The 23048-nt window shown below is 46.7% G+C and overlaps 1 protein-coding gene and 1 pseudogene across 2 annotated transcripts in view; both read right to left on the bottom strand.

The window, feature by feature from the left end:
- LOC309416433 (serine/threonine-protein kinase PAK 3-like) overlaps positions 1-23048 on the bottom strand; it is a gene marked incomplete at its 5' end in the record, with an annotated part of 156672 nt that overhangs the window by 77209 nt on the left and 56415 nt on the right. The gene's annotated exons all lie outside the window — the stretch shown is intronic.
- The window catches only part of LOC309416414 (E3 ubiquitin-protein ligase RBBP6-like), a 79201-nt pseudogene that overhangs the window by 52912 nt on the left and 3241 nt on the right, over positions 1-23048 (bottom strand). The window contains exons 3-17 of the transcript in view: positions 22715-22753; positions 22322-22358; positions 20981-21025; positions 19648-19736; positions 19426-19522; positions 18449-18588; positions 17359-17531; positions 16507-16610; positions 15716-16059; positions 14506-14602; positions 14347-14425; positions 14196-14253; positions 12651-13010; positions 12185-12283; positions 9960-10881 (exon numbers count right to left, since the gene is read on the bottom strand). The product of the transcript in view is annotated as an E3 ubiquitin-protein ligase RBBP6-like (transcript). The remainder of the gene's footprint in view (positions 1-9959; positions 10882-12184; positions 12284-12650; positions 13011-14195; positions 14254-14346; positions 14426-14505; positions 14603-15715; positions 16060-16506; positions 16611-17358; positions 17532-18448; positions 18589-19425; positions 19523-19647; positions 19737-20980; positions 21026-22321; positions 22359-22714; positions 22754-23048) is intronic.

Genomic DNA, 23048 nt, shown 5'->3' with positions numbered 1-23048 from the left:
CCGCGGCCAGAAGGAATGTGGCCACCCAGGCCGAGCTCCCGCTCAAGCACGCGGCTGTCCCGCTGCGCGGCTGCAGGCAGCGCCTGAGCCTGTCGCTGGTGCCGGAGGCCAGCGCAGACAACACCCGCGTGCGGTGCGACCGGGGAGCGACCTGCTCAGCCTGGGGCAGAGCTGGCAGAGGCCGTGGGGAGGCTGAGGGGCATCAGGGAGTGCGAGAGGGAGGTGGGCCGGTGGAGCCGCACCCGGCCGTCCCTGAGGCAGAGGCAGCCGGTGGAGGCTCCACAAGCAGCAGGGGATCCCCTGCCCTCCTGCTGCCGGGCAGAAGGAGGGGACCCAAGAGACGAGGGGGAAGGGAAACAGGTCCCTGCTCGGGGCGGCAGGCGAATCCCCTCCCGGCCTCCCTCACTGTCCCAGCTGCCCTCACACAACAGACATGGGCTCTGGAACCTGAGGGCCAGGGACAGGAGGACCTTGATGAAAGTCCATCCGGGGAGTTGCCCAGGCTGAGTCAGCCAGCCCCACACGTCAAGCCTTCCTCTGTTAAGAAGAAAAGGAGGGTAATTGTCGTAGGTGACTCCCTGCTGAGGGGAACGAACAGAGGGCCCAATATGACGACCAGACCCAACCGTGAGAGACTGGACCATGGGGCAAATCATGGGGCATTTGTCTCAAAGGTTGTTTGTCTGGGCAAGAATTCCTGTGGCTGGCCATGGGAGTGGCTGCAGGGCCACAGACACCTCCGATTGTTGCTACAAGGCCCAATCGTGCACCATGGAGTCACGCGATAGTCACGTGACAGTGACGTGATAGTCACGTGATAGTGACGTGAGGAGCGGGGCTGGAGCCGCATGAAGCGGATGCGCATGTGCAGACGGGAAAGTACATGTCGTTGTCATGGAAATTGCAGCCCTTGAGTGAGAATAAAACAGCCGGATGAATATGAGCTGGCAGTGCGCCCAGGTGGCCAAGAAGGCCAACGGCGTCCTGGCCTTATCACAAATAGTGTGGCCAGCAGGAGCAGGGCAGGGATCGTGCCCCTGTACTCGGCACTGGTGAGGCTGCACCTCGAATCCTGTGTTCAGTTTTGGGCCCCTCACTGCAAGAAGGACGTTGAGGTGCTGGAGCATGTCCAGAAAAGGACAACAACGCTGGGGAGGGGTCTGGAGCACAAGTCTGATGAGGAGCGGCTGAGGAAACTGGGGTTGTTCAGTCTGGAGAAGAGGAGGCTGAGGGGAGCCCTCATCGCTCTCTACAACCACCTGAAAGGGGGTAGTGGTGAGGTGGGTGTTGGTCTCTTCTCCCAAGTAACAAGCAACACGATGAGAGGAAATGGACTCAAGTTGTGCCAGGGGAGGTTTAGATTGGGTATTAGGAAAAATTTCTTTACACAGTGGTCAAGCATTGGAACAGGCTACCCAGGGAGGTGGTGGAGTCACCATCACTGGAAGTGTTCAAAAAACGTGGAGACATTGCACTTGGGACATGGTTTAGTGGGCATGGGGGTGTTGGGTTGATGGTTGGACTTGATGATCTTGAAGGTCTTTTCCAACCTTAATGATTCTGTGATTCTGTTACATGGGTAGCGAAAACAATAGAACACCTCCCAAATTTACATCCATTGGCTAGAAATTACCACATTGGTTATTACTGGTTACACAGAGCTATCACGCATGCTCCAAGAAAGAGTTGGGGGGTGTAATTTGCATAGTCCCTCAATTGAGTCGGTGGTCGCAATCTCCCCCTGCCAGCTTTACCTTTACCCCAGTTCCTGTGGATTCTGCTGATCTCCTGACAGCGACATTTTTCAAGAGGGAAAGAACAACTCAATCTTCATGGTTTACTGCTTAAGTACAATTCTTCCTCATCTTCTTGACCACTAAATCCACGTCCATTAATCTTTTTTTAATTGTGTTTTCTCCTACTGGCCTGTCCCCCCAGAATCTTTCATTTGTCTCCGACAACACTCTGAGCTTCCATCAGGGACGCTGCCAGAACCCGGCTGAGCCGGGGCGCCGCGGAAGGCTCCCTGCAGCTCGTGCTAACCGCTGGCATAGCCCTTGCACTCGCAGACCCCGCAGGGAAGGACGCCTGCCCGCCGCCCCACCACGCTGCCCTCGCCCGGGACAGACCCTCGGCCCGGCCCCACCGCTGCTCCTCAGGAAGGGGCACGTGAACGTCACAGAGCTTCGCTTCCCCGACAGCAAGACCAACACTCACCTCTGGCCTCCCGTCGCGAGTTCTGGACGCCAGGTCCACCACCAGGCCCAGTTCTGCCTTCTGCTCTCGCATGGTCTTCATGGGGTCACGAGGCAAACAGCTCTCCTCCGGACGGAGGCTCTGGCTGCAGCTCTGACAGGGAAGGATGTTGAACAGCGGCCATTCAACGCAGGCGCGCTGCGACGCCTGGACGGAGGGAGGAGGTGTGTGCTGCAGAACCTCCCGGAGACCATCCCTTCCAAGAGAAAGACGCAGGCAACGAGCACAGGCAGACGCGGACTGACGCACAAGTTACACCGAGCCAACCCAGCACGTGCTCAGGCCCTCGCTGCCCTCGCCCGCCCCAGCCCCCCACCTCAGGATGCTACCGGAATCCCCAGGAACAGCATCCCCCCCCACGCTGCTACCATCGCCCCCAGTGCCTGCATCCCCCAGCCCACTACGACCAACCCCCCACAAGTACCTCCTGGGGACCCCCACAAAGGGGCACCCCAGGGGTCTCTTCTGAAAATCTCATTCCCTGACTGTTGAACCACTTCTGTCACGAATGAGTAATTTAGGCCGCTTAAAGAATCACTGCCACAGATATCAGAAAGCAAATGATTTTAGTATAAAGTTGTAAAAAGCATGAATTAACAGAATTCGATGGCAAGGTCCACTCTATCCCTTATTCAACACCTCCCAAATTACCACTTAATTGGAATGATTTACTCATGGATCGAATTGGGTTAAAGTGGCTTATGTGTATATAGAGGCGAGGAAGTAGGGGAGACCCTCCCATTCATTCACGAAGTTCAGAGTGGACCAAAATCCACCCCTAATCCCGGACTTAGTCAACAGTTTATGACTAAGGTTAGGTAAGGAAAGTAAAGGAGTTCCCTCCTGTTGGGTCACAAGGTTCAGGGTGGACCCCCATGCTTTCTAAAGTCCTTCTCAGAGAGGAGTCTAGGTGCAGCTGAATCCACTCCTACTGCCAGACTTGGTCAACGGGTTTATGACTAAAGGAACAGGGTATCTGTTCCCCCTGCCCGGCAGAGGCTGCAGCCGCGGCGCCACCTGGCGGTTCCTGCGAGGAACCACCGCCGCGGAACCCGCCCCCCCACCGCGGCCTGGTACCAACACCCCTGGAGCCGCCATGTCTACCCCGTCCCGCTGCTGACAGCCCCACCACCAGCATCCCCACCCCAGGCGGTACCGGCGTCCCCAGGAAAAGCCACCTCAACCTGGGGCCAAGGATGCCCCGCACCGACCAGAGGGCACATTTCTCAACGCCATCGAGACATCCCTCCACGGGGGTGAGGAGTGAAGGTCGTGGGGCCGGTGCACCAACCGCCCAATCCAGAGCCCCAAGCCAGCCCCAGCGTGCCCCCCAGGGACCCTGGTCCCCTGCCGGCAGCCCCGAGACCCCAACTCATGGCAAGAAGGAGTCGGCACCGGCAGAGGCATTGAGCAGCAAGGCATGCACTGGTGCACGTCCCAAACCCAGGCAGCCCAGCTGGCTGCGCCTGTCCCCCACAGGGGGCCAAACCCCACTCCAGGGGCTGCCAGAGCAGCTGCACATGCCGCCGCACGTGCCGCAGCCTCCCGCCGACTCCCTGCTATCCCTCAGGCCCTGGCGGGGCCTCACCACTGCACCCATCCCACCGCAGGAGCAGGAGGACTCGGTGCCCATCACAGCCGAGCAGCAGCCAGAGCGGGAGCGCATGACCAGGCTGGCCCAGGAGGGGCGGGAGCGGGCGGCCCTGCAGATGCCACTGGGCCAGCTGCAGTTTTTTGTGCAGAGGGAGGCTGACATGGAGACAGCCAACGAGTACGGCTACCCCTAACCCACCGCTCCAGCATGGTTCCCCGTAGCCCCCACATGCAGAAAAGAACCAGAGACAGAGACCTGCACCCACCTGCTCCAGCCCCCACCCTCTCCCAGAACCCCATCTCTTCCTTAATTCCAGCCCCCACCCTCTCCCAGAACCCCATTTCTTCCTTAATTCATTACACAAGTTGGGTTTAATTCTTTACACAATATTGGAGTTTGTGTTTTCCCTCATGACAAGGATTTCGGTAACAATTCGTTCCAATTTGGGCTCTTGTAGGAGATTAATTTGCTTTATGGTCACCCAAAACAACAGGGAAAACCATTAACTTGAGTAGTCTTGTTCATGCACGTTTTGGAAGCAGGAAGTGATTTTGTTACTCTGAAAACACATAAAAACAGCTGGTAATGCTTTAGTAATTATATGATTTGTGACCATTATTTCAGCAACTGCTGTTATTCTGGACTTGACTGCATAACAGAGAGAAAACACAGACGTACATTACGTATAAAACGCTGTACTGAAAAGATCATTAAGGTTACAGAAACAAAAAAAAATACAACCGTAGCACTTCCTAGCTTATTGAATTTTGATTTTGCAATTTGAAAAATACATTCCCTAACACAGTTTAGATTGGCAATTACTTTGTGGGTTTGAAAAAACTAATCCATCGCATGGCATTTTATGGATACATCCTGGGCTCTAAGCAGAGCTTAGGGCTTTTAGACCCCATATAGACCTCTACCTAAGGGCAGTTACAAAGTGCCTCTGTCTAGTCCTGCTCTCGACGTGGCACGAAAGAGACCACCCCTCCGCTCCCATTCCTGGGTTTCTAGCCACATTTTCAGGCAGGGTTTGTATAGGTTCAAGACCGCTTGCCTTGGAAAAGGAAAGGAATGTGAAGAGGCCACTTTAAATCGGCCACTACAGGGACTGTCAAAGCTAACGCCGCTTTCCTTCTGACATCTTCAGGAACCAATGTGGACATGCCTGTAGTCCTACAGCCCCGGTGCTAAGTTACACGTGGCACAGCACAATTTAAAGGTTACAAATGACCCTGCTGTTTTGGTAAGTTGTCTTGGCGTTTTTCATTCTTGCTGAAAACAACTTATCCATGCCCATGCTTTGTCAAAGTCCAATTTTACAAAATGTCATGCTTGGATATATCGCTAGAGGTCACATCTAGTTGCTGGTTCATTGCTTTGGCATTGTATCTACAGTCATGGTAACAGTTAATTAAGCTAACAGGTGCCTACTGGCTACGTTAATTAACGCACATCAAAGGGCAAAGCCCACTGCATACTCTTGTTGGGAATTTGCCTTTGGAGAGATGGCTATTTGTTTCTTTACTGTTTTAGCCATGGGCTAATCATATTGCCTGTTTCCACGGTGCTCAACTTCCCTGTCTAAAAGCTCCTTTTTCAGCACCAACCTCCTCTTCACCTGCTCCTAAGTTCACACAGCGATCTTTCTCCTGTTTGCCTGTGTCTCACCGCAGCAGGAGCCCAGAGGGAATGCAGCCCTCTCGGCAGCAAGGCGCGTCCTGCCGACCTGCCCGGGGCTGCCAGGCAGGCATCCCGACTGCTCACCCGGGCTCCCGTTACAGGCAGCGGAGAATAAAAGCCACCGCCGGGGTGTTGGCAACGTCCGGCAGACTCCAGATGTGGGCCAGGCAAGGGAAGTCTGGCTGATCCGTTGGCTACGTGTAAACTGAAGCCTACAGTGCAGATCCTTGAAGTGCGGTGAGCTGAACCCCCCCACCAGTCCCAGCTGCGACGCAGACGCAGGGGGTTCTATCACCTTCTCACAAATTTATGTGCCTTAAGTCACCTGTACTTGGACACACTGTCACAGAGAGACACACGCACACAGACAGCGTCCTGTATTTTCTGAGAGACTCAGCGCCGTTGCCCAACGTGTAAAGAGAAACAGTGCAACAGGTACTGAACTGGCCAAAGGAGGGAGCGAGACGTCAGACATCCTGAACGTCGGATTAAGGGCCAACTCTCTCAAGCCAGGGGTGCCCTAATGGGAAGGGGAATGTTCCTTTGCCATGCGTTAGATCAGTGCATGGCTTTCCATGCATCGCTAGCACTTTGCTTACCTGGGGATAGAAGATGATTAAGGGAAAAATAAAGCAGGGAATAATCGCCCTCCTGTCATGTCAAATGCCTAGAACTATGTTTCCCACTGGGCTCCACGCTTCGTCTGACAGTGCTAAATTGTGCAGCTAAAACATTAGTAATGTCATCTTATTTCAGGCCAGGCTCCCATTAAGCAGTAGTCTTAAGGCAAACTTCTGCCTGCAAGAACAGACTTTCATCTGTTTTGATGTTTTTAAACAGAAAGCTAGAAAACAGCCCGTGATCCCTTTGCTGCTGCTGCAAAGACGCTACGGTTGACTTTCCTTCAGCCTGCAAGGCTGGCACTCTGTCACAAAAGGCAAATCTCACAGCTTGCTCCACCATTCTTAAATGCTAGGAAAGCTAAAGGTTACTTTCACACTCACCGAAGGATGGACTTCTACGTATCCATGGGCGACTTTACCAGCAATGTGCAAAGGAAAATTAACCAGATGCTGTTATAAAAATGCCTTTTGTGGGGAAACCCACAGAACAAGGAAATCCAAAGAGACGACATGTTTCTTTCACAACATCCCTCCAGTAGAAACAGCTATTTTACATAGAGAGGAGGGTAACAGGACAATAGATTAGGTTACTCTTTTTTCTACAGTTTCTTGTGTCTATTTTTTGCCCTGTTTTGCCAGTAACTAAAAGAATTGGAAACTTGGTCAGAAAAGTGCCAATTGGTCTTTAACTGTCAATGCTTCTGTTCCCCCATTAAAGCTTGCTGAAAATCCACCTTAGCTGTGGCAGTTCTATTCTGACAAACCACAGTCACAGCTCCTGAGTTCAGGAGCGTACACAAAGTGTTTTGAATTTTGCATTTCACCACAAAACTAATTGCTTTTTTAGCACACATTAAGTGTCAACTTAGACAGTCATATGTCTTCATTATGCAGGTTAAAAAAAAAAGATGCTTTCCCTCAAAAGAAGAGAAATGTCAGTAAATTCTGGAGATTAACCTCACAGTTTCTAGGACTTCCGAGAAGCTCTCCCAGTCCGCATTTTAGCAGTTGCACTGGTTGAACCAGCAAACTGAGGAAATTGCAGACCCCACTGCCACACACGATCATGTGTGGGGAACTGAACCACTGCAGGTTAAATCCCAAAAGCTGTCCACACCCGGTGGGATAGAGACACCCCCTTATTAGCTGAAGCTGTTGACAGAAGCTTTACCAAAGTCATGGTATCTTACTGGCATTTTTGTTTAAAAATCAACTCCGTTATTAAGGAACAGCCAAAGAACACATCGATACAGAAGCCAACTAGTAGTAAAAACCTCCACTTACTTGCTACATGTGTGGCCAGCCAGGGTCTGTCCGGCAAATACAATACAGAAAAAGCCAAAGAAAAGAAAACGCGAACTGCAGCACAGACTTGCTCTCTCATTTTTGCAACGATACGTCACAATTTTGCAGACTCTAGGCATCCAGGAGGATAAAGGACATCCCCATCACATCTGCAGGCTCTTGGACGGGAATGCCCACACCACGAGGGTCTTCCTGGAGGGAGCCTGCTATGGAGATTGCTCGGGACACTTATGCCTGCCTTCTCGCCCTCTGTGACACCGTTCCTGTTACAGCACAATGGCAGCCGTTCTGGGTTGGTTTGCGAGTTTATGCACGGCAACCTCGTCCTCTGCATGGGGTTTGCGTGGCAAGGTTGTGGCAGCAGGGCTGCAGGGGTGGCTTCTGTGAGAAGCTGCTAGAAGCTTCCCCTGTGTCCCATAGAGCCCGTGCCCGGCGGGGCCAAGCCAGGCAGCGACGGGGGCAGCACCTCTGGGATAACATATTTCAGAAGGGGACAAAACCGGCACGTGGCATTTGCAGCCGGAGAGAGGAGAACATGTGAAAACAGCCCTGCAGACACCAAGGTCCGTGCGGAAGGAGGGGCAGGAGGTGCTCCAGGCGCCGCAGCAGAGGTTCCCCTGCAGCCCCTGGTGAAGACCATGGTGAGGCAGGCTGTGCCCCTGCAGCCATGCAGCTCCACGCTGGAGCAGGTCTCCACCTGCCGCCTGGGAAGGACCCCCCGCCGGGGCAGGGGGATGCCCGAAGGAGGCCGTAACCCCGTGGGACACCCGCGCTGCAGCAGGATCCTGGCAGGACCTGCGGAAAAGACATCCGGAGCAAAGCTGAGACGGTGTGCTGGTGCACATCCCTCCCTTGAACCTGGGCCACTCTAAATTGCCTGACCAGCCTCCGCCTCTGAACAAAGGGTTTGGCAGAGAGAGGCCCTCAGCTGTACCAGGCGCTCTTGTGTAGACGAGGAGGAGAATGGCACTGAGGGTATCAGGGACGCAATCACCTGAACAAGGTACAGGACATGAACAGAACTAATCAATTATCTCCAGACAATCCTGGCAGCGGTAACGTCAAAACCTTCAGAAATCACCTGCCTGCATTGTGGAAACTCACTGATGCCTAAAGTCAGTCATCTCCCAGTCCTATAAAGAGTGGTCCCAAGTGAGACCCTTTGAGCTCTCCTGGACCGCAGCGGGCTGCAACTAGCACCTCCCTCTGAGTGGGACGCCTCTCAGAGCCCGTGAACCCTCAAGTTCACGATCAGCTCAGAGGCTCGACTGCAGCCATTGAGCGACACAAAGCATTCGATGTGAGTATTTGACTGAATTCCAGGGGGATATTGAATAGGTACCTTGGTACATCTCTCTCTCTTTTCTCTAGATCTCTTTATGGGTCTCTGTCTCTACACCTATAGGTGTGTGTGTGATTAAGGACTTCTAAGTTTCAGTGGATTATGCTGCTAAGTTTTATATGATTTGATACTGTGACTTATCTCGGCATTGTTAGTGAATGTGATTGCTGCTATTTTGTATTGGATAAATTGCCATCTTTAAGTGACAGGAAGCACAAAATCATAGTCTGTATCACTACACCAGAATCCCCGATACCCTGTCCCTTTAGTCATAAACTGTTGACCAAATCTGGGAATAGGAGTGGATTCAGTCGCACCTAGACTCCTCTCTGAAAACGACTTTAGAAAGCATGGGGGTCCTCTCTGAATCTCGTGACTCAATGGAAGGGTCTCTCCTACTTTCCCTCCTCAAATATACACATTAACTCGATTTGATAGACGAGTAAATCATTCCAGTTTAATTGTTCTATCTGCACAGCTTTTCCACCTTGAATAAGGAATAGAGTGGACCTTGCCATCGCCTTCTGCTAACTCATGCTTTTTACAAATCTAGATTAAAATCATGCACTTTCTGGTATCTTTGGTGGTGATTCTTCAAGCAGCCTAAATTATCCATTCGTGACAGCCCAGGAAGCAGGGAGGGATGGGGGGGATATGTTTTAAGATTTCATCTTATTTCTCATTATCCTACTCTGATTTTGGTTGGCAAGAATTTAAAATAATTTTCCCAAGTTGAGGCTGTTTAGCCTCTGATTGTAATTGCTGAATGACCTCTCCCTGTCCTCTGCTCTGAGTTGGTTTCTTTTGGATGGTCTTTCTTTGCCTTTTCCTCCACGACTGGTCTAGTTTCTGGGTGATCTTCTATCACTTTTGGATGAATTTTCTGTGGGGTACCAAGAGTCTTCGCATCCTTTTGAGAGGAAGATGTTTAAACATTGTCTGTCTTTGGCACGTCCTCCTTCACTTGTTTCACAGGAGGTTCCATTTGAGGAGATTTTTCACGCTCGCTGTCCACCTTCACTTGGGAAGCTTTAGCTCGTTTTCTTATATTGTCCTTCTGAGGAGGAACAGCCACTTCTGCTTCCCGCTTTGTCTTGCCAGGTTTTGCTTTTCGCTCATCCTTCTCTTTCTTCCTTTTAGACCCTGGCTTGAAAGCCATAGAATCTGCTCCCAAATGCTCATCCCTCATCTCAGGGGTGGCATCATCTCTGCTTGGGAGCATGAACAATGAGTCCCTTTGAACGACTTCTCCTGTAACTGGCTCTCTTGGTTTTCTCGCACCTTCTAGCAACTCAGCATTGAGAAAGCCTTCATTCACATCCTCTTTCCTTCTCTCCTGGTGTTTTTTAGGTTTATTTCCTTTGTCATCTCCACGTGGATTTTGCATCTTCCTCTCTTTGTTGCCACGGCTCTCTCTTCCGGAAGGTTGTTCAGGGTAATTTCCAGCTCTATTACAGCTGTGCTGCCTCTGCCCCACAGGATAATCCTCCCTATGTCCCCGAGCATATGGCGAATACTCTCGTCTGGTCCCAGGTGGACCAAAGCAGTCTGGAGAAAAGTTCCCTCTCTTTACTGGAGGATGAAGTTGAGCACCAACACCATTGCCCTTGTAAAACTTTTCACACCACTCTCTGTAGTTCCTTTCCCATTCTCCGTATCCTTGCTCTCCAAATGGATCTCCAAAGTCAATAGATCTGCCATCGGAAGCTTTCATATCATACGGTGGAACTTGTCTGTACCGGTTAAAATACTCCCTTCCTCCTTCCCCTTGAGATATAGTCCATTTCCTGGGAGATTGGCCTCGGACTACTGGAGACCTTGACCGTGAATGGTGTCTTCTGTGTGGGGGTGACTTTGACCTCGACCGGTGATAACCATGTGGCCTTGACCAGGAATGATAGTTCTTGTGACTCTTCCCTTTGCCTCTTCTTGGATATGGTGGTGATCGTGAGTAGGAGCGAGAATGGGAACGACTAAATGATCGAGAGTACGAGCAAGAGTAGGAAGAACCTGTTCTTGACTTGGAGTAGGTATGCGAACTTGTAGAGGAAGATGAAGTACTATAGGGAGAGTTGGACCTTAAAAAAAACACAACACAAAAAAATTGATCAAGTTAATTCAAAACAGTTACTCTCCTCAGCTTTTTGGAGAGTTGGACCTTAAAAAAACAAGAACACAAAAAACCAGATGAAGTTAATTCAAAACAGTTACTCTCCCCAGCTTTTTTCCTCCCAGATTTCCTTTGGCTATTGATTGATTTAAGGTGCTGTATACTGGCCTCTACTGGGACATGAACGTGCACATTTTTCACTCCTCAACCACTACACGCAGTGCAAATCCCTTTTGTTGCAGTCAGATGCAAAAAGAGCAAGTCTTTATGGCTACCGTGCAGTATCAAACATTGAGAGAACACGATGTAGCATTAATACAGTAAAGATCAATGTTAAAATGCTGCTTGGACTATTTAACTTCACTACTTCTTTGGCAATTTGTATGGGATGCAAAATTCTTACGTCCAGTCGTCTTTAATCAACACTTCTGGCCAGATGTGCTAGCAAAATCTTACACATACCTCTAGCTCTAACCAGGGATAGTGACTGCATTTCAAGAGAAATCATCTCGAAAAGCTTCTGAACTCAGCCTCGACTAGGATGACTCAATGCCATTACTCTAGGACAGATACTGGCAGCATGAGCAAGAGAGAGCTTTTCAGCACTCCTGCCCAAGTGACTTCTGGGAATAGAAAACATCAGCTACCCTGAGGTTTTTCTTCACAAGGAGTTCTTTTATTATTTTTTAAAGAACCCTTTCGCATCATTCCGCAGACGTTCATGAGCATCTTCCCTCCTCTATAAGTCCTTCAGCAATTCAAGATTTCCTTACAAACAAGTCTGAGTCATGAGACAAATTTTACAAGGTCAAAACCATACTAGCATAAGCCACCAGTTTGCAGTCCAGGTTGAAATCTCTCTGTGTACCCACATGTGGTAAACAGAAGAGGAGATGAAGACAACGTCTCTCACAGATCTCCTCCAAAGTGCTTTGAGGAAATGGTTACAAGCAGAATAGGGAGATGCAGAAAATCCAGCAACTCCACCTCTTCAATTTCTGGCCTCCTCAAGGCTGTCAGGCGGTGAAGGATTCCATTACAGAGAAGCTTTACTAAAAGAGAAACCTGTTCCTGAACAGCTGTTGCCAAATTATAACTGCCAGTCAACTGTAATCTCTGCCCTATTTAAGCTAGGAATGCACACATGAAACTCCTGTCGCTGCTAATCCCTGGGGTCATCCCATCCGTCTAGCAACAGAGCGGTGGAGTGGAATGCCTCCTGATTCTTCCAGACAATCTGCTTCTCCATAATGGACATGTAAAGCACGTACCTGGAAACCGAACGCTCCTTTCGAGACTTGTTATATTCCATCACTTCCTTAGCAAACTCATCCTTTGTAAACTCATCAGGTTTGGACTTTTTCTTGTCCCTGTGAAAACAAGTTTGACCTTTACTACCATTGTAGTTTGACCTTCGTTACCAAAAGACATCAAGAAACACAACATGGCCACTAGGAGAAAATGCCTACTGCATGCAAATGCAAAAGGTGAACAGCTAACATCGAAGGAAGACCAGTTTAGAATACCTACAACTTTTAGCCAATATTTTAGAACTACATTTGTCTTGTCTCAGTTTTGCATGTTTACCCTTTCAAAGAAAAAGGACATGACATTATGACATCGTGACGATTCTTGCATTTTGTTGATGTCAGGTGCACTGTGGTGTAACTGCAGTCTGATATGCTATTGAAATACAACAACGAAAACCAAGGCAACTTCATTGAGCCAAATACTTACTCCTCTTGCAGTCTCTGCTGTTCTCGGTAAAACTCCTCCCTGGATAAAGGAGGTGCTTGTGTCATGAGGATGGTATTTGCATGAGCCCTTGGCACTGCTGTTGCTACCCAAGCTGATGACATGTTGGCAGGAGCTGGAGGATATCCTGGAGGGGGAACAGCGTACCCAGCAGATGGAGGCTGACCAGGTGGAAAGTGAAGAGGAGACTGTGCTGGTGGTAGCCCTGAAGGAAGTGCATGGGGTGGTGGAGGGTACGAGGGAGCTGGAGGCACAGGCACGACGACGGATGTTGATGCTGCTTCTGTTGGGGCATGAGTCCTTTGGGAACGTCCACTGCGCAGGCGTCCTCGATTTGAACTTCTGAAGAAACCCAAAAACATGTGTCACTCTTTGTCACACTCTGCCCTGATTGTAAAGAGGAAAGCCAATGAAGCGGCAGCCTGGTGGCGAGCACTTCCTACCCTCAACTTCAGCATTTTTCTCCCTGCTTTCCCTTCACTTGAGACTACGCTCCCTTCTTGATCCTCATGCTTGCCTTCCAGACCCTCGCCCCCAACAGCTCCCGCAGTCTTCTCCCCTTATACTCCGCTTTGTGACCGTGGATGGAGGCTGCCCGTGCTTAAAAGACACTCCCATGTCCCATGTGCCAAGTGCCCACCGCTCCTCTGCCACTCCTTGATGTACTTACTGCTTATACTTACTACTGAAGATCACACTTCTGATCCTCAAAGTACTGCACAAATATTAACTAATCTTCTCTCAAACTTCTTTTAGCTTCTTCCACAGGCATCACCTGTGGTCTTGCCTCATGATGATGTCTTTGGCCTGTTCTTGTCCCTGAATTGTTATTTTCTTGCTTACTAAATTTGAGAGTTTTAGGAAATCTGTGGAATCGTCCTGGCTTTTGTTGTGCTTTATCTTTAAGACATTATAAACACAATGCACGCTTACAACCGATCTCTAACAGAGGCGTACCAAAAGGAAGGACTAACTTGACACAGCAATAATAGATCAAACAAACGCCTCTCTCTCCCACTGAGAGAAAGCACCTTGGCTCGTTGAGATGAGAACATTGAAGAAATTCAAAATTGTCATCAAATAACAGCCTTGACTTTTCCAAGAATTTGCTCCACCAGTATCCGCTAAGTTGTGAAATAAAGAATGTTGGAGGCTGATTTGTATTGGGGAATCAATGTCTTCAGGTCTGTTCAGCCAGTAATCAAAAGGGTGGCTTTCCACCCAATCCTTTAGTTATATTTCATTTTTAGATGTACTGCTGGTTCCCTCAAAAACTGCTCCTTTTTCAGAGTCCTCTTTTCAATCACGTACTGGAGTTTTACTTTAAATACTCTACTGCAAGCACAGATCCCCTTTGTCAAAGCCAAATCAAATTAAGCCCTTTAAAAATTAATCACCGCTTGTATTCTCCACAACTATCTGGGCATACTTACTCCATTATAAATCAGCTGTAGTCTAAGTTAAGTGTTACGGCCTCGTTGAACAGGTTACGGGTCGTAATATACCGGATTTCTGTAGAATACTTACCGTTGCCAGCCTGGTCTGCCACCAGCTGAGCCAACTGTGCTGCCTGTGATTGCATGAGCTTTTGGCGTAGGGAGAGGAAAAAGAGAAAAATCCCACTTAGTTTATCTCAAGACAGCTTTTTAAAAGAAATTCTAAAGTTATAGTGACTTACCGGTTGAGGGTACTGATTGCCCTTGGGGGCCCAGAAGACTTGGGATCGCTGGTTGCCTTAGTGCAGGAACGTGATCGCCCTTGTCAATACATGCAAACAGTTAGAAATTAAGCTCCACTAAAAGGCAACAGTCACTGCATCATTTGAAAGAAAACTGACCTCCTCTTCCAACAAGCTGCTGGTTGACAGAGAGGGAAATTTCAGAAGTTCAGTAGCAGTCACCAGAGCAGCAGGAGGTAACACAGTATCAGCATCACTACCAAAAAAAAAAAAAAAGTTATTATTCAAACAGCGTTTTCAAGTGCTACTGGAAATAGCAAGTCCAAGGTGAGAAAAGGCTGACTACTGTAAACGGGAAAAAAAATTAAAAAAAATCTTCATCAGATTTACAGATGTGAAGTTGGCCCATTCTTAAGGAAGCACTGGAAAGAAGTCAATTTGGACTACTGGCATGCCAAGAGAAAGCTCACTGGAAAAATATCTTCTTAAGCTAGCTGCACGTGAAAGGGTTAGAGCACATACAAGTCACACACTGAATCTCCGTTTTGGAAGACGCGAGAACTGAAATTCTATGAGGAAATGTTTATGTGCGAGTGCAGAGGCTGCCTTAGAGGTTCTTCTGAATTGCGGTTCTTTGCATTCAACGCTACAGCTGAGCCTGACAGTCTTCTGGACAGAGAGGCTATTTGCAGCCCAGGCATAAAGCTGAAAGGCCACAAGCCCTAAACAATCGTACAGATCTTTCACGTCTTTTCATGTGACTTCACCGGGCTGCAAACTCAGACTTTCATGTTTGTAAATACTTCAAAGTTACGGCGTTTCAGTGTTTATTAGCCAGGTCAGCACGCGTCACCGACTGCCCTTTGTGTTACTGAGGATGACTCTGACTTATCGTAAGATTGATGGTAGAAATACCGTAGAAAAACGTAATAGGAAAACACCTGCTCAGTTTTAGCTCTAATTGTGCTTTTACAGGTTTCATGAAACTGTTGCTTCCTCCGTACTAGAGAGAAATTAATGCACTCAAGAAGCTTTGACATAACTAGAGGGCTCCTTTAGGAATTGCTAGCCACATAAAACCAAAGGGCCCCTGGGCAAAATGTGCCTCTTTCAGGGTAAAACTCATAGACAATGACTGATAAGGGAACTGAGCAAGAAATACTTCTGAGACAATCCTTGCATGAGACACACTTCCAAGTTATCAAAGTGTCCTCATTCAAAGTAAATACAAAAACCAGAACTTCCACTAGTATCGGGAACTGTCACTACCGATAGATAAATAGCTAGTGGAGAAGCTCAACAAGAAGAAGAATCTAACTTGAGCATTTTAGTGTCCTTTATATCCCTGTTGATCTACAGATTTACTTACCAAAGAGGTCCGTCCGGCTGTTCAGCACAGAGAGACAGGGACACTGCTGGAGGGAGACCAGAGGTGACGACAGAAGACGGATTTACTGGCAGCCCAACGGCCACAGAGGACTGACCAGAGGCCAACGATGACAAAGCAGCAGCAGAATGAGGAGCCAGGGATGCTAATGGAGTCATTAGTGGGTCCTGCTGTCTGGAAACTGCTGGCCGGAGCTGAGGCTGCATGTTGTGCGCTCTTGTTTGTCTCGTTAGTGGTGGTGGAGGTGGTGGAGGTGGCGGCTGCTGCTCATGTTGCTGCTGAATCTGCTCTCTGTAGCCAGTTCCATTATTGAAGTTGTTCACAGCCTAGAGGCAGAAAAACACGTACAGAAAGGCACTATGAAACTTCAGTAGATGTACGAACAAAAGCCTCCCCAGAGCAAAATTACTTGTGTGTTCCTGTAAACATTATCAATCCTAAAATCAATCAACATACAGGTATAGGAAGACATCAGGTGAAACACTGACCCTAACGATGGGTAACGCAGAGTATCTCTATTTACAGTACCTCAGTGTTAACACCAAATTTGAAAGTGAGGCAATCATGTTAAGCAAAAGTGTGACCTGAATTTGCCAGATTCTCTCTAAAGAGTTGTAAGCTTCTCTAACACCAGATAACATCTCTGAAAAGTAAATTTAGCCTTATTCCATTTAGCCTTGCTTAAGGAGATGTAAACGAGTATTTTCTTCCCTTTCAGCTTTTCACAAATAGACCTGTCTAACAAACAGTTTACATAAATGTCAGCATGTCACCTGGCGTAACAACTTGTTGGCAGTCAAAGCATCGGGAGAAACATCTGTTTGATGACACGTTGGGCATGTATGTTCCTCAGATTCCAGTAACGCTGTTCTAATACCTGTGAATAACGAGAACCATCAAAAGAGTTTTCAGCAAAACTAAGGAAAATGTTGGGGTTCTAATCAATTATAAAAACACGTATATGATTAATGGGTGAATACAGTCTTGAACAGAGCCTGAAGCGGTAAATGTCCAATAGTGTAAAAAATGTCCAGCATGCAGCAAATAACTAAGCAGTGTTGATATTTCACTGTTGTTACTTGGAAGCTGTAGAGTAGGCTGTGTCTTGATGTTTGGACTGGTCTTTCCACTGTGCAGGACAGTGAGAAGTCACCAACCTCAAGGTTGATGAATAAAACACATCTCAAAAAACCGTTCATAGATTCAAGTTCTGAAGGATTTCACCAACTCTCCTGTGGAGAAGAATGTGGATTAAACGCCCAACTCTCCGTTTGTTGCAGACCACAATAAGTCACCAGAGCAGGCTATAGAATTTTGCATGAGAGAAAGGGCTGGGGACAAACTAAATGTATTCAGTATCTCATACTGTAATCACCTGCACGGTTACACATTCTTCTCAGAGTCATCCTTCCACATGTACAGAGGGTTTAACTAGACACGTAACCAGGGAAAAAAGCTTTCTGCCTTTTTTTTCTGCCCTTTGCATAAGAAGGGTCCTCTCCCGTTCTGGGTATACTCAGGTATCAAATAGAGCAGGTAACCAAGTAATTTCGTTCTCTCCCAGTTCTGCCTTCGGAAGGTCAGATGCCATGTTTTGAGTTAACAACCGTGGGAGTAAGACTTACATTCGTCACAGTAACTGTTTCCACAGCAGGGAGTAACAGCTGCGTCACTCATGACCTCTTTGCAAATGAGACATAACAACTCCTCTGGAACAGGAGCGTCTGAGGAGGAGGAGGAGGACGGCTCCTCTGGTGAAAAGGGAGGCTTTTCCTTCTTTCCTCTAGCATACGCTTCCCTGGAGGCGGGGCGGGGAAGGAAAAACAACAAGTGAAAGATGGGCAAAGGAGAACTTTTCCAAGCTTTGGATTTTCCGCAAGCTAGGTAAAATAGATGGCATTCTTCTCAGTCCACATTAGCCTTCTAAAGCGTAGGCATTTAGTTTCAACTACTTCTCTTTGGCCACCACACCAGAAGAGGGAGGGGGAACAATTTTCCTTCTGCAGAACTCTCCCATTCATGGGATCAACTAAGAGATTGGCTCAGACTAGAAAAATCATTTTTCGACATCCAGAAATCAGCTGAAATGAATCCCACCTCTCCTCTGCCAGAGGGTCAATGTAAATTGCAGGCTCAGGATCAAGTGAGTCTCCGATTAAATACACTTTATGAATAAAAGAAAACTATGTCTCAGCTTCTACACAAGGAGATCCATGACAGCCACAAACAGAAGTGCTACCAAGTGCATTTCTTCTCAGACACTCTTGTCACCACACAGTAGGATTTTCTTAGGGTAAAGCAAAACAGGAAAACATCCGTCTGGTTCACACATGAGATTTGATCAAAGCCAGAGGGGGAGGAAATCTCACTCACACAGCTATTTGCTAAATTGGGCAAGAAGCCTTTGAAACGTCAAAGAGAAGCAAAACGAGCTTTCGAGGAGAATGACTCCAACGGTAAGCACTAGTGAAATCTTCTGCAGACCTACAGATTCTAGGTGTACCACAAGTTGAACCAACTTCCAGGGGTGTGAACAGCAGGACCAGTCTATTTCCATATCAGAAAGTATCACAGATTTTAAGGCGACGATACAATGACGGTGCTTCCTCCCTCGTAATTACAGACGCTGGCCAACTTGCTTGCATTGCCACTCAGACACACACGCATGGTTTCTCTCGTTCCCTTTCTGCTCAGTCCCATTAATCCCATACTTACGCACTAATAATTGGTATGGCGTATTTCCCAGTGCTTGTCAGCATAGCACCCTTTATACTGGGATCTTTCACCTCCATCAGGAAACTCCTCGGAATTCCTGTGCTCCTTTTAATTCTGGGAACAGACTCAAAATTTCTGTCCTGTTAAGAAAAGAAGTGCAGATATCTCTCATCTTAAGACCCACCCTTAAAAGGACATTTCAATGATGATTTTCAGCAGCAAAAGCCTTTAATCCTCTCCTTTTACCCAGCATAAGGCTTGCTCAAGTAAAATACCCTTCTCCCTAAAGGAATATAGCCAGGATGTCCCAAAGGCTTGAGCAGCGTTTTGAACTCAGTCGACATCCTTTGGCTTAATGTCAAGTTCCTTAAGGGTGAAATATCCCTTGGCTCACCATCCACTCGGAGAGGAGACACAACCCCGCTCCTCCTCCAAAGCGCAGTTCAGAGTGAGAGCTTAACTCGGTGCTCTGAATCCGACACTGAGAAACTGAGATTCACCTTCTCTAGTGAAGGTGGAATTCATATCTCACGCATATACATTCAGCAACTGATGTCAAATGGCATGGCTACTCAGCCAGGTGCTTGTGTAACTAAAACATGCAAACATTGAACGGATGGGGTCGACCGAAACATCTTGGGTTTTTACAAACTACTGAAAACTGTGAACTGTCATTAAAAAGCGTTGAAACCAGAAAGATTTCCAATAAAATTGAAATGTATAAAAATATGCATGACAGTGTGCAGAGAAAGATCTATGGACATATGTAATGTCCATGGCCTGGAAGGAGAAAATGTTACATTTATAACTCCAGGTTTCCCGTGAATTGTAAAGGGCTTTGCAACATTGCCACATGACCTCTGCGTTTCACCCCAAAAGAAACAATTCTTAACATGAGTATTCATGTATTTGTTACGGAACTGCCAAGGGAAAACAATTTAAAAGTAAGTCACACCAGAAGTCCCCCACAATCTTACCCCCTTTGTTGGGCAGTTCTTTACACAGTGGCCAGGTTTTCCACAACCAAAGCAAGTATATGATGTCAGTGGTGGACCTAAGGCTTTCTTCGTGTAACTGAAGGTGTTTTGGGGAAAAAAAAGAAAAAGGATGCATGTGTTAAATCCATGTTTGTTAAAACCAACAAGTTTACAGGTTTTCCATCATCGCCAAAGATCGGATTTGACATTATCCACACTTACTTGGCTGGATCATATTCACGGCAAGACTGGATCATCATGGCTTTTATTTTATCTTCTTCGGCAGCATTGGCTTCAGCCAGATTGGCAGTCTGTTGTTTAACAAGTAATCGTTTGAGAGGCACATTAGAAACACATTGAAGCGCACACAGCCAAAGACAACACCACTCACCCAAGCCTGTACAGAGCAGCACAACACTAGCTGAGGTTGCCTGAAAACAGCTGCTTATATAAAAAATAGTTGTGCTGAAAGTGTTCTGGGGAGTCCTTACACCATGAAATGATGCTTATGTGCCTGTTAACCTACTTGAAAAGAGCATTCTTGGGCACTCAAAACCTTAGGCTCAGGTTGGACCTTATAAAGACTTGTGCACCTACTCCAGTTTTCTTCCAAGTGGACTGAAGCTATGCACAGAAAAAGTTAGACCTGCCGCTATTATTAAAGGGATCTTTAAGCTCCAGTCTATTTGAAGGAGAAGACAGCCACTGTACATTGAATTGAGAAAGATGAAGGCAAGTACCATTGTTTACATTTGCAGCATCAGAAGGATACACAACTTAAAGGTCAGGGAAGTTGGTTTTGCTTGCTGAAATTCAGCTTCAGACACAGAAGCATTACAGAGATTCAAGCTTTTTAGAGCCCCTCAGCAAGACAAAAGACTCTTTTCAGTAGAAATTGGACCACTCGTGCTGTAGGCAGTCCAAACTGCACGTTCCCCCCTGCTAAATTCTTCATATTAACTGATGTAACTAGGAACATTTTCACAATCTACACTGTCTGTGCCCCAACAAATTAGACCGTGTTGTCCACTCTAGATATACTGCAATTTATGAAATTGTGCAGCATTCCAAGAACGGATCTATAACTATAATGACTAGAAATTCAAAAATAGCCATGCCATTGCCCATGCGACAGAAACGCTTCTACTTTGGCTGTTGCAACCCCCCCCAAGATGTCCATAACCAACAGCCAATTCAGTTCTTCTGTGAACATTGTGTTCGTTTCCAATGTAAACCTAACGAAATGTGTGAACAAGTCAACAGCTTCTGCAAGGCTGCTGCTTTGTGTCTTGAAGCTGAGTCATACTGCAACACTATGTGGAGGCTGATAAGGTGCTCCCCTTCGATCTTCCCAAAGTGGGAACTGCTCTTCACAGGATACTATCAACAGCTACACAGGCTTTAAAGTTCAAATAAATAAATTATTAAAAACTACATTAAAGTTTTCTTCCCATTACAACAGTTATCCTGCTATAGATCACAGTGTACAATTTAAAAATTTGAAGCAAACACTTTTTTTTTTTATGTATTTGACAGGAAAAAAAAATATATATACCTTAATCAGCTGGGCCAGAGAAAGAGGTGCAGAAGAGTCATCACTCTGTTCACAAAAAATTAAAAACATCTTTAAGTTTTACAATCAAAACCTAGCAATAGTTAACCTCTACGGTAGTCGGAAATTCTGCACTATATCCTCTGAGCATCACTGAAATAGGCATTTCCAACCTAGTGTCATTTGCCTGTGTTCAAAATAAAGTCCAAAGCCACGACAGCTTAGGAGTGCCTATGTGGTTAAGGAGAAGAAACTAAAACAACCAAAGCCGCTTGAGATTATGTATTGCTCCAGAATGTCTCAGGGAGGGAGCCTTGTCAAATGCTCACAACTGCTTAAAAGTCCAAGGGGTAAGGAAGCTGTCAACTGTCCGCTAAAAGGGATTCTAAAACAATATTTATGTTTCTTGGAGAAGGAAGCATCACTACAGAAAACTTATTTTCAGTGTAGTTTGTAAATCAATCAGCGTCTCATCATTTATAAATGCACACGGCTATGCCTTTATGAACACAGCCTAGTTGCCTGTCAAAATCAAGCATGGGCACATCAGCCCTGAAACAGGAACTCTGCCTCTCCTCTCCATAAGTTTAAAAATGCCAGGCTCACCACACCCCACAAAACCCAAATGCAAACACCACTCCAAAGCATCCGCCATAAAAGTAAACCACCACTTTATCAAGAAAAAAAATAAGCTGCTCAAATTATTGAAATTAAGGTGTCTGCCATGACAGAGTAGCCTATAAAAACTGAGAAAATGGATTTCTTGTCGTGTATTAGACCGCAGGCCACACTACGCAAATTAGTTTGGGAAGTGTGAGAATTTAATATTCTTCTCCTTGCCAGCAGACCAAAACCAAGTCTTAATGATGACAAAAACATGGATTCAGAGCACAATCCTGGGATTTTTTTTTTTCTCCTTTGCAACCACACTCCTCCCTCCCAGCTACCTCCTGCAACAGCTTGCAGGAATGAAGTCCTCAGGCCACCAGTCAGCAACGGACTGCAGCATTTACTGGGAACTAAGATGACATGCGGTTTTTCCACAAGTCAAAAGGGTAGCTCTCATCTGGTTCCTTTTCCAGGATATTGAATTCTATGATGCCACAAGCAGCAGTTAAGCTGACACTAGTAAAACATCATCAGAAAGACATCCGAATCACTGCTTAGTTTTTTAGAAACGTAGAATAAAATTTCTATGATGCTGAATCAAATACATTGTACATACAGCATCTATGTTTTAGTGGAAAATATATTAGGTTAATGTTGGGGAAATTAACACAAGGCTACATTGATCGGAATTAAGTGCAGTGTGTAGAAAAAAGTGTGAGATGGTGTTTTACATACGCCTCTTGATATTCCACTCACTGGCTCAGTTTGACATCTGGAAGAAGAAATAAAAGTGATCAGAACTTAAAAGAAAGCCCTTGTGCCCAACATACAGCAGTGACGACAGATTACAGAACTTGAACATCAAAACGTGATGTGCTGATAGTCTAGTGCATGTGGAAACGTATTCATATACATAAACGGCTCTCTCTTGGTACCTTCAGTGCAACTAAAAAAAGCCCAAAAAGCCCATTTCTACTTTGTCAGAAAATTACTCTAAGACTTACAGAAATAGAACACCAAAGTGCCTCAGATATTTTGTCTCTGCTACGTAAGTATCAAAAATATGAAGTCTGTACTACAGTTTTGTGTCTTAAACATGGTGACTAAAAATAGTAGTAGAAATGTCACCTGAAGGCAGTGCCTAGGATTTTCTGTGATTTAGGAGTCCTGTGGGGAAATAAAAAAAAAAAAAAGGACTTAATTGCCAGAATTTGCTTTAAGATAACCTTGAAAATGCTACAGTATTTGGGGAAATATTTATTACATCTGGGAACTCGCTGAGATTCCACATACTCATTGATCTGTATCTGCATGTAGATCATCATGAATGAGACATGCAGCCATCGATGTAGTTAACAAATAATTCCAGCATCATCCCAAGTGTCCCATCAGCAGAGCTGGCAAGCCTTGGTCTTTCCCCTCTAGCTAGTATGCAAAAACACCAGATTTGGGGCATAAGGAT

This window comes from Phaethon aethereus (assembly GCF_964289735.1).
Source record: "Phaethon aethereus genome assembly, contig: HAP1_SCAFFOLD_108, whole genome shotgun sequence".
Taxonomy (NCBI): Eukaryota; Metazoa; Chordata; class Aves; order Phaethontiformes; family Phaethontidae; genus Phaethon; species Phaethon aethereus.
This window is presented reverse-complemented; position numbering and strand designations above follow the sequence as displayed.